Raw genomic sequence first — 12,848 nt, forward strand, 5'->3', positions numbered from 1 at the left:
GTGGAATGCAGTACTGAAGTTCAATCTAGTTCCTAGGGCTCTCTGAGGACTACCCCAGAATCTAAAAGTGAACCTAGGGTCTCTGTCTGATACGATAGATACTGGCACTCCATGAAGTCTTACAATCTCATCGAGGTACAACCTGGCCAATCTGTCCAAACTGTAGTCCATTCGGACTTGCAGAAAATGAGCAGACTTAGTCAGTCTATCAACAATGACCCATACTGCATCATGACCCTTCTGTGTCTTTGGAAGTCCCATCACAAAATCCATTGTTATTCTCTCCCATTTCCATTCTGGCACTGGTAGTGGATGTAACAACCCAGTGGGTACTTGATGCTCTGCCTTTACTTGCTGACAAGTTAGGCATTTGGATACAAACTCTGCCACGTCTCTTTTTAAACCCATCCACCAGTAATGCTCCTTTAGCCCTCTATACATTTTTGTACCACCAGGGTGCATAGCAAAAGGAGACTCATGTGCTTCCTTCAAAATGATCTGCCTCAAATTAACATCATTAGGAACACACATTTTGCCTTGGTGTAGCAGTAAACCATCATCTCTGATTGAGAACTCTTGTTTCTTACCCTGCTGGACTTCTTCCATCAGCTTCTGATACTTCTTATCATTACGGCGACCATTACGATCGATCAATTAACACTGGCTGTACATGCCATGCAACTGCTGTCTGCCCCTCATCATTAATCTCTAGACTGGCATGTAATGATCTCAACTCATGTACTAAAGACAAAGGAGTAACCTGTAGACTTGCCATAGTCTTGCGACTTAGGGCGTCAGCCACAACATTAGCTTTTCCTGGCTGATAGTCTATCAGACAATCATAGTCTTTTATCAACTCTAACCACCTCTTCTGTCTCAAATTCAACTCTTTTTGGGTGCCCAAATACTTCAAACTCTTATGATCTGTGTAGATGTAACACTTCTCCCCATACAAATAATGTCTCCAGATCTTAAGAGCAAACACAATTGCTGCAAGCTCCAAATCACGTGTCGGATAATTCCTCTCATGCGGTTTCAGCTGGCGTGATGCATAGGCAATGACATTTCGATCTTGCATCAACACACAACCTAACCCGTTGTGAGAAGCATCGCTGTAAACTGTATATTCTTTACCCGGTGTGAGTAAAGTCAGGACTGGAGCCTCAGTCAAACATCTCTTCAATTCATCAAAACTTTGCTGGCATTTGTCCGTCCACTGAAATTTCACATCCTTTCTAAGCAGCTTGGTCAATGGAGATGCCAACATGGAGAATCCCTTCACAAATCGACGGTAGTATCCAGCTAACCCCAGAAAACTGCGAATCTCTGTGACATTTCTGGGTGGCTTCCAATTAAGGACAGCTTCAATTTTGCTAGGATCTACCTTAATACCCTCTTCTGATACTACATGCCCCAAAAAGGATATCTCCTTCAGCCAAAATTCACACTTCGACAATTTGGCATATAGCTGTTTCTCTCTCAAAGTCTGCAGTACAATCCGCAGATGTCTATCATGCTCTTCTGCATTCCTCGAATAGACCAATATATCATCAATAAATACCACAACAAACTGGTCGAGGTATGGTCTGAAGATAGTGTTCATCAGATCCATAAAAGCAGCCGGAGCATTAGTTAACCCGAATGGCATGACCAAAAACTCATAATGACCATAACGGGTTCTGAAGGCAGTTTTAGCAATAATACACTCTTGTACTTTCAGCTGATAATAACCTGATCTCAGGTCAATTTTGGAGAATACAGCTGCACCCCTTAACTGATCAAACAAGTCATCAATGCAGGGTAATGGATATCTGTTCTTTATTGTCACCTTATTCAACTGCCGATAGTCAATACACAAACGGAGAGTGCCATCTTTCTTCTTTACAAATAACACTGGCGCTCCCCAAGGTGACACACTAGGGCGGATAAAGCCCTTGTCAAGCAATTCTTGCAATTGCACTTTCAATTCTTTCAATTCTGCTGGTGCCATTCTGTATGGTGTTATGGAGATTGGGTCCACACCAGGCATAACATCAATTTTAAACTGCACTTCTCTTTCTGGAGGTAATCCTGGCAATTCATCAGGAAACACATCCGGAAAGTCACATACAATAGGAATATCCCTCAGTGCTGGACTCCCCACTTGGGTGTCTATCACATGTGCCAAGTACGCCTCACACCCTTTTCTAATCATTTTCTGGCGGTCAAAATTGAAATGATGTTTGAAGGTAATAACTGTCTCTCCCCATGTATTACTACATCACCATACTGAGGGAGACCAAAAGTGACTCTTCGCCTCTGATCAATCATGGCGTGATGCCTGGCTAACCAATCCATGCCCAAGATAATGTCATAATCTCTGAAGGGCATTTCAATTAAGTCAGACAGAAAAGTGTGTCCTTGGATCACCAAAGGACAGTCCCTATATAGCCTATTTACCCTGACCTCCTGGCCTAATGGACTAGTTACTAGCACATCATAGTCCATTGGTACACACTGAATAGCAGTAGGACACATCACACTAGCACTAACATACGAATATGTGGAGCCAGGATCAAATAACACATACACATCTTGGTCAAGGATGGAGAAAATACCAGCTACAACATCTGATGTTTCAGCCTGTTCCCTCTGACGCATGGTATACACTCTAACTGGTGCGCCACTGGATGCTGGCTGGTTAACAGTGCTCTGACTTCCAGGGGTGTTACCAGGACCCCTACCTCTGCCTCTACCTCTAGCAGCTGATTGTGACCCTCTAGGTGCAGAGACTTGGGTTGATCCTTCAGATGTGGCAAAAGATCCAGACCGGCGCGGACTAGTGTAATCCTTAGCAAAATGTCCGCTTCCTCCACAGTTAAAACATGCACCAGTAGCCTTGAAACAAACCCCACCATGAGTTCTACCACACGTTTCACACTGTCGGACCGATAGAGATCCTCGAGAAGCTTGTTGGGTGGTGACTGCATCGAGGTGGTCTTTGGCGTAAAATCGCCTCTGCCTCTCTGAGCTAGATCCCCAAACTGCTTCCTCTTGCCGTAACCACTTTCAGATGCTTGTCCAAAGAGTCTTTTCACCTTCTCTTTCTCTTGTGAACCCTTCTTCACCGCCCTTCGATTCTATCCTTTCTAATTCCAAGGCTTGTGAGATCAATTCAGCAAAATTCGATGTCCAAACCCACAACTTGCATTCTCGGACTACGCCTTAGCCCGGACTCAAACCTCTTGCATCTGTCTGCAGGGTGGAGACTAAGCTTCCAAAGATAGTGGCTTAGCCTTGAGAAATCTCTCTCATATTCTGATTCGGTTCCCTTGTTTCAAACTCAAGAATTCTTGCAACTTCATGTCCACATATGCATCGGGAACCCATTTCTGTCGGAACTCCCTCAAAAAGTCTGTACATGTCAGCACAGGTGGCTCAACCAGGCTGTGGGGGATGGTTTTCCACCATTCAAACGCATCCCCTTGCAACACGGAAACAGAATACTCAAACTTCAGCTCTTCCGTACATTGCGACTTTACGAAACTCGTTCCATTCTTTCCAATCACTGTTACGCCTCGGTGGATCCACGGTGCCTTTAAACTCGGTGGCCCGAATTTCATCAATTTTTCATACCGCCAGAAATGAGGGTGTGGTTGTGCTACAGTGCGGCATCCGAGCTTGGGGTGGCACATTACCCGCCATTTCTTTGAAAGAAGGCGACCATCTGCTGCATAAATTGAGCGAAGCTGCGGTCTTTGGAGCGAGCTGGAGTGGCTGACCCACTCACGTTCTGGAGTGCTGGGGCTTCCCCTTGAACCTCAGCCTCAACAGATTGTTCTTCGGAATGATCTCCTTCTTCCATTCCGTTTTCTCAAAATTTTTACTTCCTGAGATCAAACACAAGGAGGTTGACCTCCGTTAGTGCATATTCATGATGTAAATATGTCATATGTATCAATTAAAGACACTTGAGCAGTTGTACTTATCAACAAAATATTCATATGCATAGTCAAAATTTATTGCAAAACCATGCTCTGATACCACTAAAACATGTCACACCTTACCCCCTCCGTAAGGCATAACATGATCCCGTAGAATACTTAATGAACTACCGAACTTCACCTACCGATAACTCATTAAGTACCCTACAAGGGATTTTAAAACAATTTACTTACATTTTGGAAGTGGTGAGCATATTGGTAGGAATTAAAAATCATTTATTCAAGTTTAAATACTAATAAAAATTTTTGTCCATTTTAATTTTGCCGCAAATTTTATAAAAATTTTGACAGAGTTCCCTCTGTATTTTGAGAAACCAGTTCTTCAAAGACCTGTAAAAAGCACTTCCAAAAATATTTCACAACTCCCAACCTTCAATAACTCAATCATCTCAATTCAATGCACTTCAAAATAATTTCACAATACAAATCAAGATTTCTCATCTCAAAATATTTAATATTTCCATTCACAAAGCATAAAGTAAGAAATTCATAAGTACAAATATTAATTTACAGAAGAAAATCCAAAAAAATATTATTACAATTTATTTACAACTGCTCAACTACATTGATATATACAACATTTTTATATTTACATCAAGATTATCTACAAGGGTATAAAATGATACCCGTACAAAATGATCAGAGTAGTCCTCGATTTAACAGCAGCTCACTCTGCTGCTTTCTCCTTGCTCTTATCTGCGACAGCAAAATAAGCTATCGCTGAGTATAAAAATACTCAGTGGTGTACAATAAAAATTTAAAATACGATAAATAAATCATTCATTGCCAAACACAATTTAAATATTTCTCAGTCACATTTTGCCAATATCAAAGTCCATAATGACACCATTTTGTCAAATAATCCATTAAACACAGTTTAGTCAAACAATTTCATAAACACAGTGTTGCCAGAGTCATACACAACTTAAGTCATGACACAAAATTTTCGATCAATGCCGTGTTGTACACCACGACAAAGCAATCTACAACCCTATTAATAGAAATCAATGAGGGAGGTGGCTAGCTAGCTAATGAGTACTCATCCGATCTACAACCTCAACTGGCAAGCCAGAGAGGGAGGAAAATAAACGATCTCAACCCCATAAATGGAGGAGGAAATGTGATACTGTCATGCTAAGTGTGAATCCAAAATCAATTTAAAACAATTATTTTCAATAATTTATGAGAGATCCCAAACAATTTTCAAAGTCATTTTTGTAGTCACAAAGTGGCAATACAATTCATAAATAACACAGCGATTTCATAAAGTATAGCAATTCAAATTTTCAATTGAAAAACAATTACATAAATTTATTGTGCACAAACCTGACTGGAGTCGCCTCTAGGCCTTGACTCAGTCTTTCAGGGCTTCCAAGTCTTTTTCAGTTGAAACACATAATTTCACAGTGTTTCAGTACCATAACTTAGCATAAATCCAAAAATAAATTTCACTTCATTTTAACTAGCTCTATTGCGTTAAATTCGACGTTCTCAAAGTTTTTGTGTTTCGAGTTACTATTCACTATACTATTCAAGTCAAATTATTGACTTTTTAAGGCTTAATAAGTATGGGAACTCCAACTTCACCCACATACCACATTTTGGTCATTAAACTTGTTGGTTTTGATCATTTTCTCAAAGCTTAGATCATTTTGGCAAAATTGCCAATTTTCGGTTTTGGTGCTTCGAAGTTGCACTGTTCCATTGGTCAATCTACTGTTGGAATTTGGCAAAACTTCCTTCATAGAAAATGTTCCTTATTGTCTTAAGTGTATTCTCATTTTTGGATCACCCCAATCGGAGTTTTGTAGCTCAAGTTATAGCCAAAATACAGTTACTGTTCACGTGCACTGTTCATACTGCAACTATGGTTCTGGCAGGTTTTTGATCCAACTTTGTTTAGTAATTTGATCAAGTTAAGTTCATAATTTGGTCTAACTTTCTTCATATGAAATGTTCTACTATGTCTTAGGTTTCCATCGGTTTAAGAATCACCTAAATCAGAGTTTTCTAGAGAGAGTTATAGTGATTCAAACATTACTGCTCAAATGGCAATCCTGCAGTTTTGCAGGTACAGTAACTCAATTTTGCTCAATAATTTGAATGGGTTAATGGCATAATTTGGGTTGGTGTTCTTCATGAAAGTTTTAGATCTATATCTTATCTAATTGCTGGTAAAATTTCAGGTCAATTTGACCTGTCTAGCTCGAATTATGACCAAATGAACAGTTACTGTTCATTTGGTCAGTTTGGTGCAGTGGCAGCCTGCTCTCATTTCACTTTGGTCAATTGGTTCACCAAGTTTTGGTCAGTTTTTGGGCATGATTCCTTAATGAAAATTGTGTCATTTTATGTCTATTTTCATCTCCAATTGGTGGCATATCAATTAGACTTGTAAAATTTCCGTTTTGATCCTTCAAAGTTGGTTTGGTCATGCTGCCAGCAGCATGACCATTTGACCTACGAATTTAACTTTCATTCTCATAATTTCCACACATCTCTTTTGGTCATTATTGACCATTTTTCATCTCACAATAGACCAAAGTCATCATTTATGCATTTCTCCAAAATTTGGTTCACAAACCCTAACATTCAAACCCTAACTCATTCATCTCATGCCTTTAACTACATTTAATGGTTTTAATGCTAATCATTCAACTAATTAAGACTTTTAAACTCATTCTAACTCATTTAATTCATGCAATTCATACTCCCTTCAACCAGGCCGAAATTTCAGCATGGGTCCTTCCCCCATATTTGTTTCATTTAATCAAGTTCTAAGCTCATTTCAAACACTAATTATGCATTTAAATGGAAAAATAAGGAGTTAACATACTAACCTTAACTTAAAGCTTCAAATCTCTAGCTTTAGCCCTTCTTTCTTCTTATACTCTTCTTCCTAAGTTGAGATTACAAGTTCTAGTGAGGTATTTAAGGGAGTTATGAAGGTTAAGTGAAGAGAATTAAGCTTAAGTGTAAGCTTAAAGGAAGAAAATTCCATGGAGATTCATGGAGGAAGTGGGGCGGCAACTAAGGGAAAGGAAGAAGACAATTCTATTTTTTTTTTTTTTTTTTTCTTTAATCTTATCCCCTTTTAAAGACCAAAAATCCCAAATTAATAAAATAAATTAATTAATCCTTTATGACATCATGCATGATGTCATCACCTTTGACTTTTCCATCTTCTTTCTTTTTTTTTCTATTTATTTTTTTCTATTAGTTCTTTAATTTAATTCTCGATTCCGAAATTTTTTTTTCTCCGATTTTATTTGTGATTAGGTCGAGTCACTCTGGTCGATTGACCAAATTGCCCTCGCGGTTCATCCCGGTTTGCAAATAATTCCATATTTCTTTGGCTCACGACCTAATTATTTGAGCTTAACAGTTCTTTTCGTGATTTTCTCTTTTCCACTTTGTGTTCATAAGGGTCCTAAGGACCGGCGTCACTTTTACGGTTCGAAATTTGAGTTTAAAATGACTTGCGATCGTTCCTGAGGAGGTCACTCATCGCTGTGACTCTCGGCTCGTTTAACCTCTTATGTTCTGTTTTTCTTATTTATAGTTAACTAATTAAACATTACTAATTATTTGTGTTTATGGCTTCTCAAGTTGTCTTAAGTGTGGCCCTAATCCCATTAATTGTCCGGACCGACACCGGTCACCGGAACAGTGAAATATACCAGGCTATACCAATAGGGGTGTTACAATAAATGTGAGTTATGGCAGTATAGCTACCCTAGATGGAGGTAAGGGTACCACTACTGGCAGTTATCAGTGGATAGCCCAGTTAGGGCAAGTTGATAGTATCAGTGGGTTAAAGAAAGATAAAAAGTTGGAAAACCTGGTCTGTTGGGATGTATCATAATGACCTACGTAATGCTCTCATTGTTTGTGCAGTAAGCTACAGATTACAATACCGACATGAGATTATTATGTAGAACTAAGTGCATCTCTAATGTGCTCTACATGGATGTTTGCAGCTAGCTTTTTTTTTGGTATGGATATACCAAAATAGAGTTCTATTTTTGCAAAGGAATTTGGGACTCCTAGTTAGGGGTTTAAAACCGTTGAGCTAGAATATCAAAGGTCCTAGTTAGGCAGTAACTAGAGTTAGTGACTCGGTTAACTTAGTATGAGCTAGAGTTACATCAGGAGTTGCCATAAGATTAGAGGTTTCAGTATAGTTTCAAGTAAAGGTAGCACCTACAGAGTGAGACCATCTGGTCTCCAATATGGGGTCTTGGATAGTTTTGGCATTACAATGGATGTTTTGCCTAAAGTTTAGTGATTGTGTGGTAGTAAGGCACAGAGTATGACTTTGCTCCCCTAAAAAGGAGATTGAATGCTATGAATGGTGTTCATAGCCTGTGAAATGATGCTTTAAGGAGTTTGCAGTATGATAAGAGAGTAGATAGCCTGACATGATCTTATCCTTTCAAGAGGGACAAAAGGTTACTACTAGTGATGGTGACCTATGAAATAGTATCCCAAATGAGACTATAGAGTGAGGTAAAGAGTTATTAGCTTAGGTATCCTAGAGAGGGTACAAGTTTCATTGTATGAATCATAAGAGATCAGATCATGATAGATGTAAAGCCTTTGAATTGAATAAATATCTTAAGTTTTGGCTAATTGAGTGGATATGAAAAAATAGAATCCCTGCAGATCCCCTCCTTAAGGTAGTAGGGGATAGTATGTAGTCTAAAGGATAAGGATAGAGATCACACAGTGAATGCATGGCTGCAATTCTCTGAGTTCCTTTTCAACTTCTTATTACTCGAGAAAAGAGTATGCTCTAAACAAAAGATGTTAAGGGCAGTAAGTCAACAAAGGCAAACTACAGAATGTCAGTAAATATAAAAAGCATAGAAATGAAAATTTTGACAGTTGATTACAGATGCAGCATAACCCGAATGTCAATAGAAGTACTAGTTGGAGTGGTCAAAGGACTAATTCTGAATAACATTGAGGTGTAGATGACTTGGTAGAGACAGTAAAAAGGTTCAAGTTTCTAACATGACAGTCAAGTCAAGAAAGAGAATAGAGTTAAAGAATAAAATAGTCAAAGTTCAAATTTGGGTAAGATAAAAAGAGTTGGCTAAAGAACAAACTGAAAGGCCCAAATTAGGATAAGATTTGGAAGAGTAGAGTCAGGATACAGAGGAGACAAAATGCAGTTCTAGAAAAAGTAAACGATCTCTTTGGGGGGTGTAGGGCAACGCCTTCGCGATATGAACTAGTATAAATATTATAATATTTTGTCATTTGCGGTAGAGTTGTGAGATATTCAAGAAACACACTGGAGTTAGGGTTTGAGAGTTCTGAATGATTGTATCTTGCTCTTTTCATCATAGTGAAACTTTTTCTCTTGTCTTACCCATAGACGTAGACCTTACGGTAGAACCATATTAAATCCCATGTTATTCTTCTTATCTTTTCTATATTGTGTGATTGTGCAATTTTTGTGTGTGTTTTAGATTTGCATGCCTGCCATAATAGTATCCTTATGCTTTTTCTTTTGTTAATGGGTGCTCCATTGTCTGTTTGTTTTGTGAAAATACACAAAGAGGAGCTTTCTAGTGTTGTCTCCAGAACCGGGTCAAGATGTAGAGGCCTTGGGAAAACAAGTGAATGCAGCTTTTGGATCCTCATGGAAAGAAGTTCTCAGTGAAGGGGAGCTTGTGGAAGGGAAAATCCATCCGGGTAGTTTGACTGTTCTTATTATTGGTACATTTACCTCGAGAGTTATTGAAGTTATGAGGTCTAGTAGTTCTTCATTTTGTCTAAATTGAATTATGTTATAAATAATTGTTATGATTTTTAAATTCATATGAACTTAACAATGTTGTTGCAATATAGAACGCTTGGTTTTCTTCATTTTCTATATGATCATTTAGAACAAGTGAGTATGATTCTCCAAAGGGGTGAGCTCATTGGCAAGAGAATGTCATGCTGTCAAGCTATACTCAAAGCATGTGAAGTTTGAGGAACAGATAATTTCTTGGTCTTTTTGGGCTTTTACTTATATTCATTTTCTTGGGCTGATATTCTTCATTTAATATGATTTTATTTTTAAATTGTGACCATTTTGGGTTATTATCTTCATATATCTGATAAATTTTATTCTTCTGAGTTGATCTTTCTGCTATGATTTGGGAAATGACGTGAAGTTACAACAAATTATCATAGGCATTAGCTATGTTGAATGTGTTTATTTGCACGTATCCCAATCCTTGTTGATAAAAATTTTACTATTGATTTATGATCTAACTTAGTTAAGTCTCCAATATCTGCAGTTAGATAGCTCTTGCATAGTCTTATAGTTTTACATTTTTACCCTTTAGTTAAAATAGTTAAATAGGGTTAAAAGCCTTTTTTTTTTTCTCTTTTTGTATTAAATATATGTGAAGTGGGATCCATTAAAAGAGAATAAAAAAGTCGGCCGAAGTGTCACATAATATGAACATACTCCCTCTAAATTCAATTTTAATTTTAGATAAAATTTTTGTGATTTTGAAATTTTAATCGATTATGTCAAGATTCAAAGCATTGAATTAAATTGTAAAAATAAAATATATTTAGCTTCTTTAGGCCAATAGACATAAAGTAATTGATAATATTTCCTAAGGGTTACCAAAAACACCATTTAAAAATGCTACTGCCTGTTTCCCCGATAGCTATAGCAACACATAATTAGTTCTTTAGAAATTATAAGTATTCATCCATGGGTCAAGCCTATTATTTTTATAAAGTTTATTATTTCAATCAATTTAATGGCATTGTCTTCCAATGGGATCAGTAGACAAAATCAATCAAGTATAAATAATACTCAACCGCATTAAGAGTAAATAATAAAGGTTGAATATATAAGTTGATCTCTAAATTTTATCAAAAAATTTTGATAACACTTTGAATTTTTAAGAAGTCTCATGACACACTCTAACTCCTGTAAATATTTTTTGACACACCTCAATTTCTATGGAAATTGAATTAAGGTACTCTTAAAATCATAGTCAGCAGTTTATCATGTCAATGCAACTGAAATTATTGCTCGATTTTAAAGATATCTTAATTTCACTTTATAGAGTTGAAATGTGTCATGAGACATTTTAAAAATTTAAAGTACAATAATTTCTTTTTTAATAAAATTTAGATGTGAAATGTTATATCCCGCCAACGGTATAGATGAAAAAAGCTAAATCAATTGTTTTGGAATGAAAATTTGCGTAAAGATTCAATTGTTCATAATTCTAAAATCAAATATAACACTTAATTAAAAATTGTTATACGTTTTAAATACTAATAAAATGGAACTAAAATTTAATGGTAGTTAAATATAATTACTCGATATATTCCTTTTGATTATATTTAGTTTAACTAAAATAATATAATTTATAAAATATTGATTAATTTATAAATTTATAATCTAAAATAAAAATAATTATAAATTATTAATAAAAATAGTTTAAGATTTAATACTATTAATAGAAAAAAATAAAATATTATAATTTATATCATTAATTAAAAAATTTTAGTTAATTCAATTATTATTATAAAAAAAATTGAATTGATAATAAAAATACAATTTTAAAAAAAAATACATTTTGAAAATAATAATCAAATAATTCAATTTAATTTTTTTATTATAATCAAATAATTCATGCAACCAAGATGAGGTTGATGAAAACAAACACTTATCAACAGTGACGGATGTATAAACACTTATCAACAGTGACAGATGTATACAGAAAAAAGAAAGGAATATATATATATTAGTTTCAGTTCGATACGATTCTCAATTCTTCAATTCTAATTCTAATTTAGTGCTTTATTCTTAAAATAATTTTATTCAATTATTTTCATAAGAGGTCATACTTAATTCACATTTAACTTTTAAAATAGGTTATTAATTCATATTGTACCATATAATATAATTTTAACTATTTTTAAATTATATAATATTTAATTATAAGTTACATGTTAATTTACAATTAATTAAATTATATAATATAATAATATAAGTATATTATATAATATACATTTTAGTTATTTATTAATTATAGAACCTTTAATAATAATAATAATAATAATAATAATAATTTTATTATAATTTTCAAGATATTAAATTTAATTCAGTTTAATTATAAGATATTAATATTATATTTAAAATTTTTATGATATTTTATTATTTATTTTTATATATTAGCCCAAAAAAAAAAAAATTTAAATCCACCACTGTTGATTAAGTCAATACCACAATTTTAAACACATCACACTCAAATAGAACTTACCTGTTTCTTTTTGAAGACTTAAAAAAAAATTCCAAGTCTACTACCAATTAGCTTTTGATTTAATTTTCTTATTATTTTTTTAAATCAGTCAATAATTACCTAGAATTTAAGTAAAAATATTTAAGTCATCTGATGATTAGTCCAAGTCGTCCCAAACCAAGAATAGACATATTACTCCAAATTACACTCTTTTTATGTTCTTTTTAAATTGAATTTGACTAAGTTTAGCCGTCTAACTCTACAATTTAATTAGTTTGATTTGAATTGTCAATTAAAAAAATAAAGAATAATACACTTACCTAGCATTTGATTAACCAAATCAAATACTTAAATAATTAAATTTTTTTATACATTTAAAATATTAATCAAATCGAATTGAAATTTAATGGTTAAGGGATGAGGTTAGCGTGAGCATTTGATCAATCAAATCAAATATTTAAATAATTAAAATTTTTTATATATTTAAAATATTAATCAAATTGAATTGAAATTTAATGGTTAATTGAATATAATTGTATTGAAATCTTCTATTTGATTATTTAGTTTAACAAAAAAAAATATTTGATATTAATTT

The 12,848-nt window shown here is 34.7% G+C and overlaps 1 pseudogene; it reads left to right on the forward strand.

Moving 5' to 3' along the window:
• Positions 1–10,134: 10,134 nt before the first annotated feature.
• On the forward strand, positions 10,135–10,214 carry LOC131177219 (small nucleolar RNA Z122; annotated as a pseudogene).
• The last annotated feature ends 2,634 nt before the right edge of the window (positions 10,215–12,848 follow it).

The sequence above is a fragment of the Hevea brasiliensis genome, unplaced genomic scaffold, assembly GCF_030052815.1.
Source record: "Hevea brasiliensis isolate MT/VB/25A 57/8 unplaced genomic scaffold, ASM3005281v1 Scaf361, whole genome shotgun sequence".
NCBI classification, from domain to species: domain Eukaryota; kingdom Viridiplantae; phylum Streptophyta; class Magnoliopsida; order Malpighiales; family Euphorbiaceae; genus Hevea; species Hevea brasiliensis.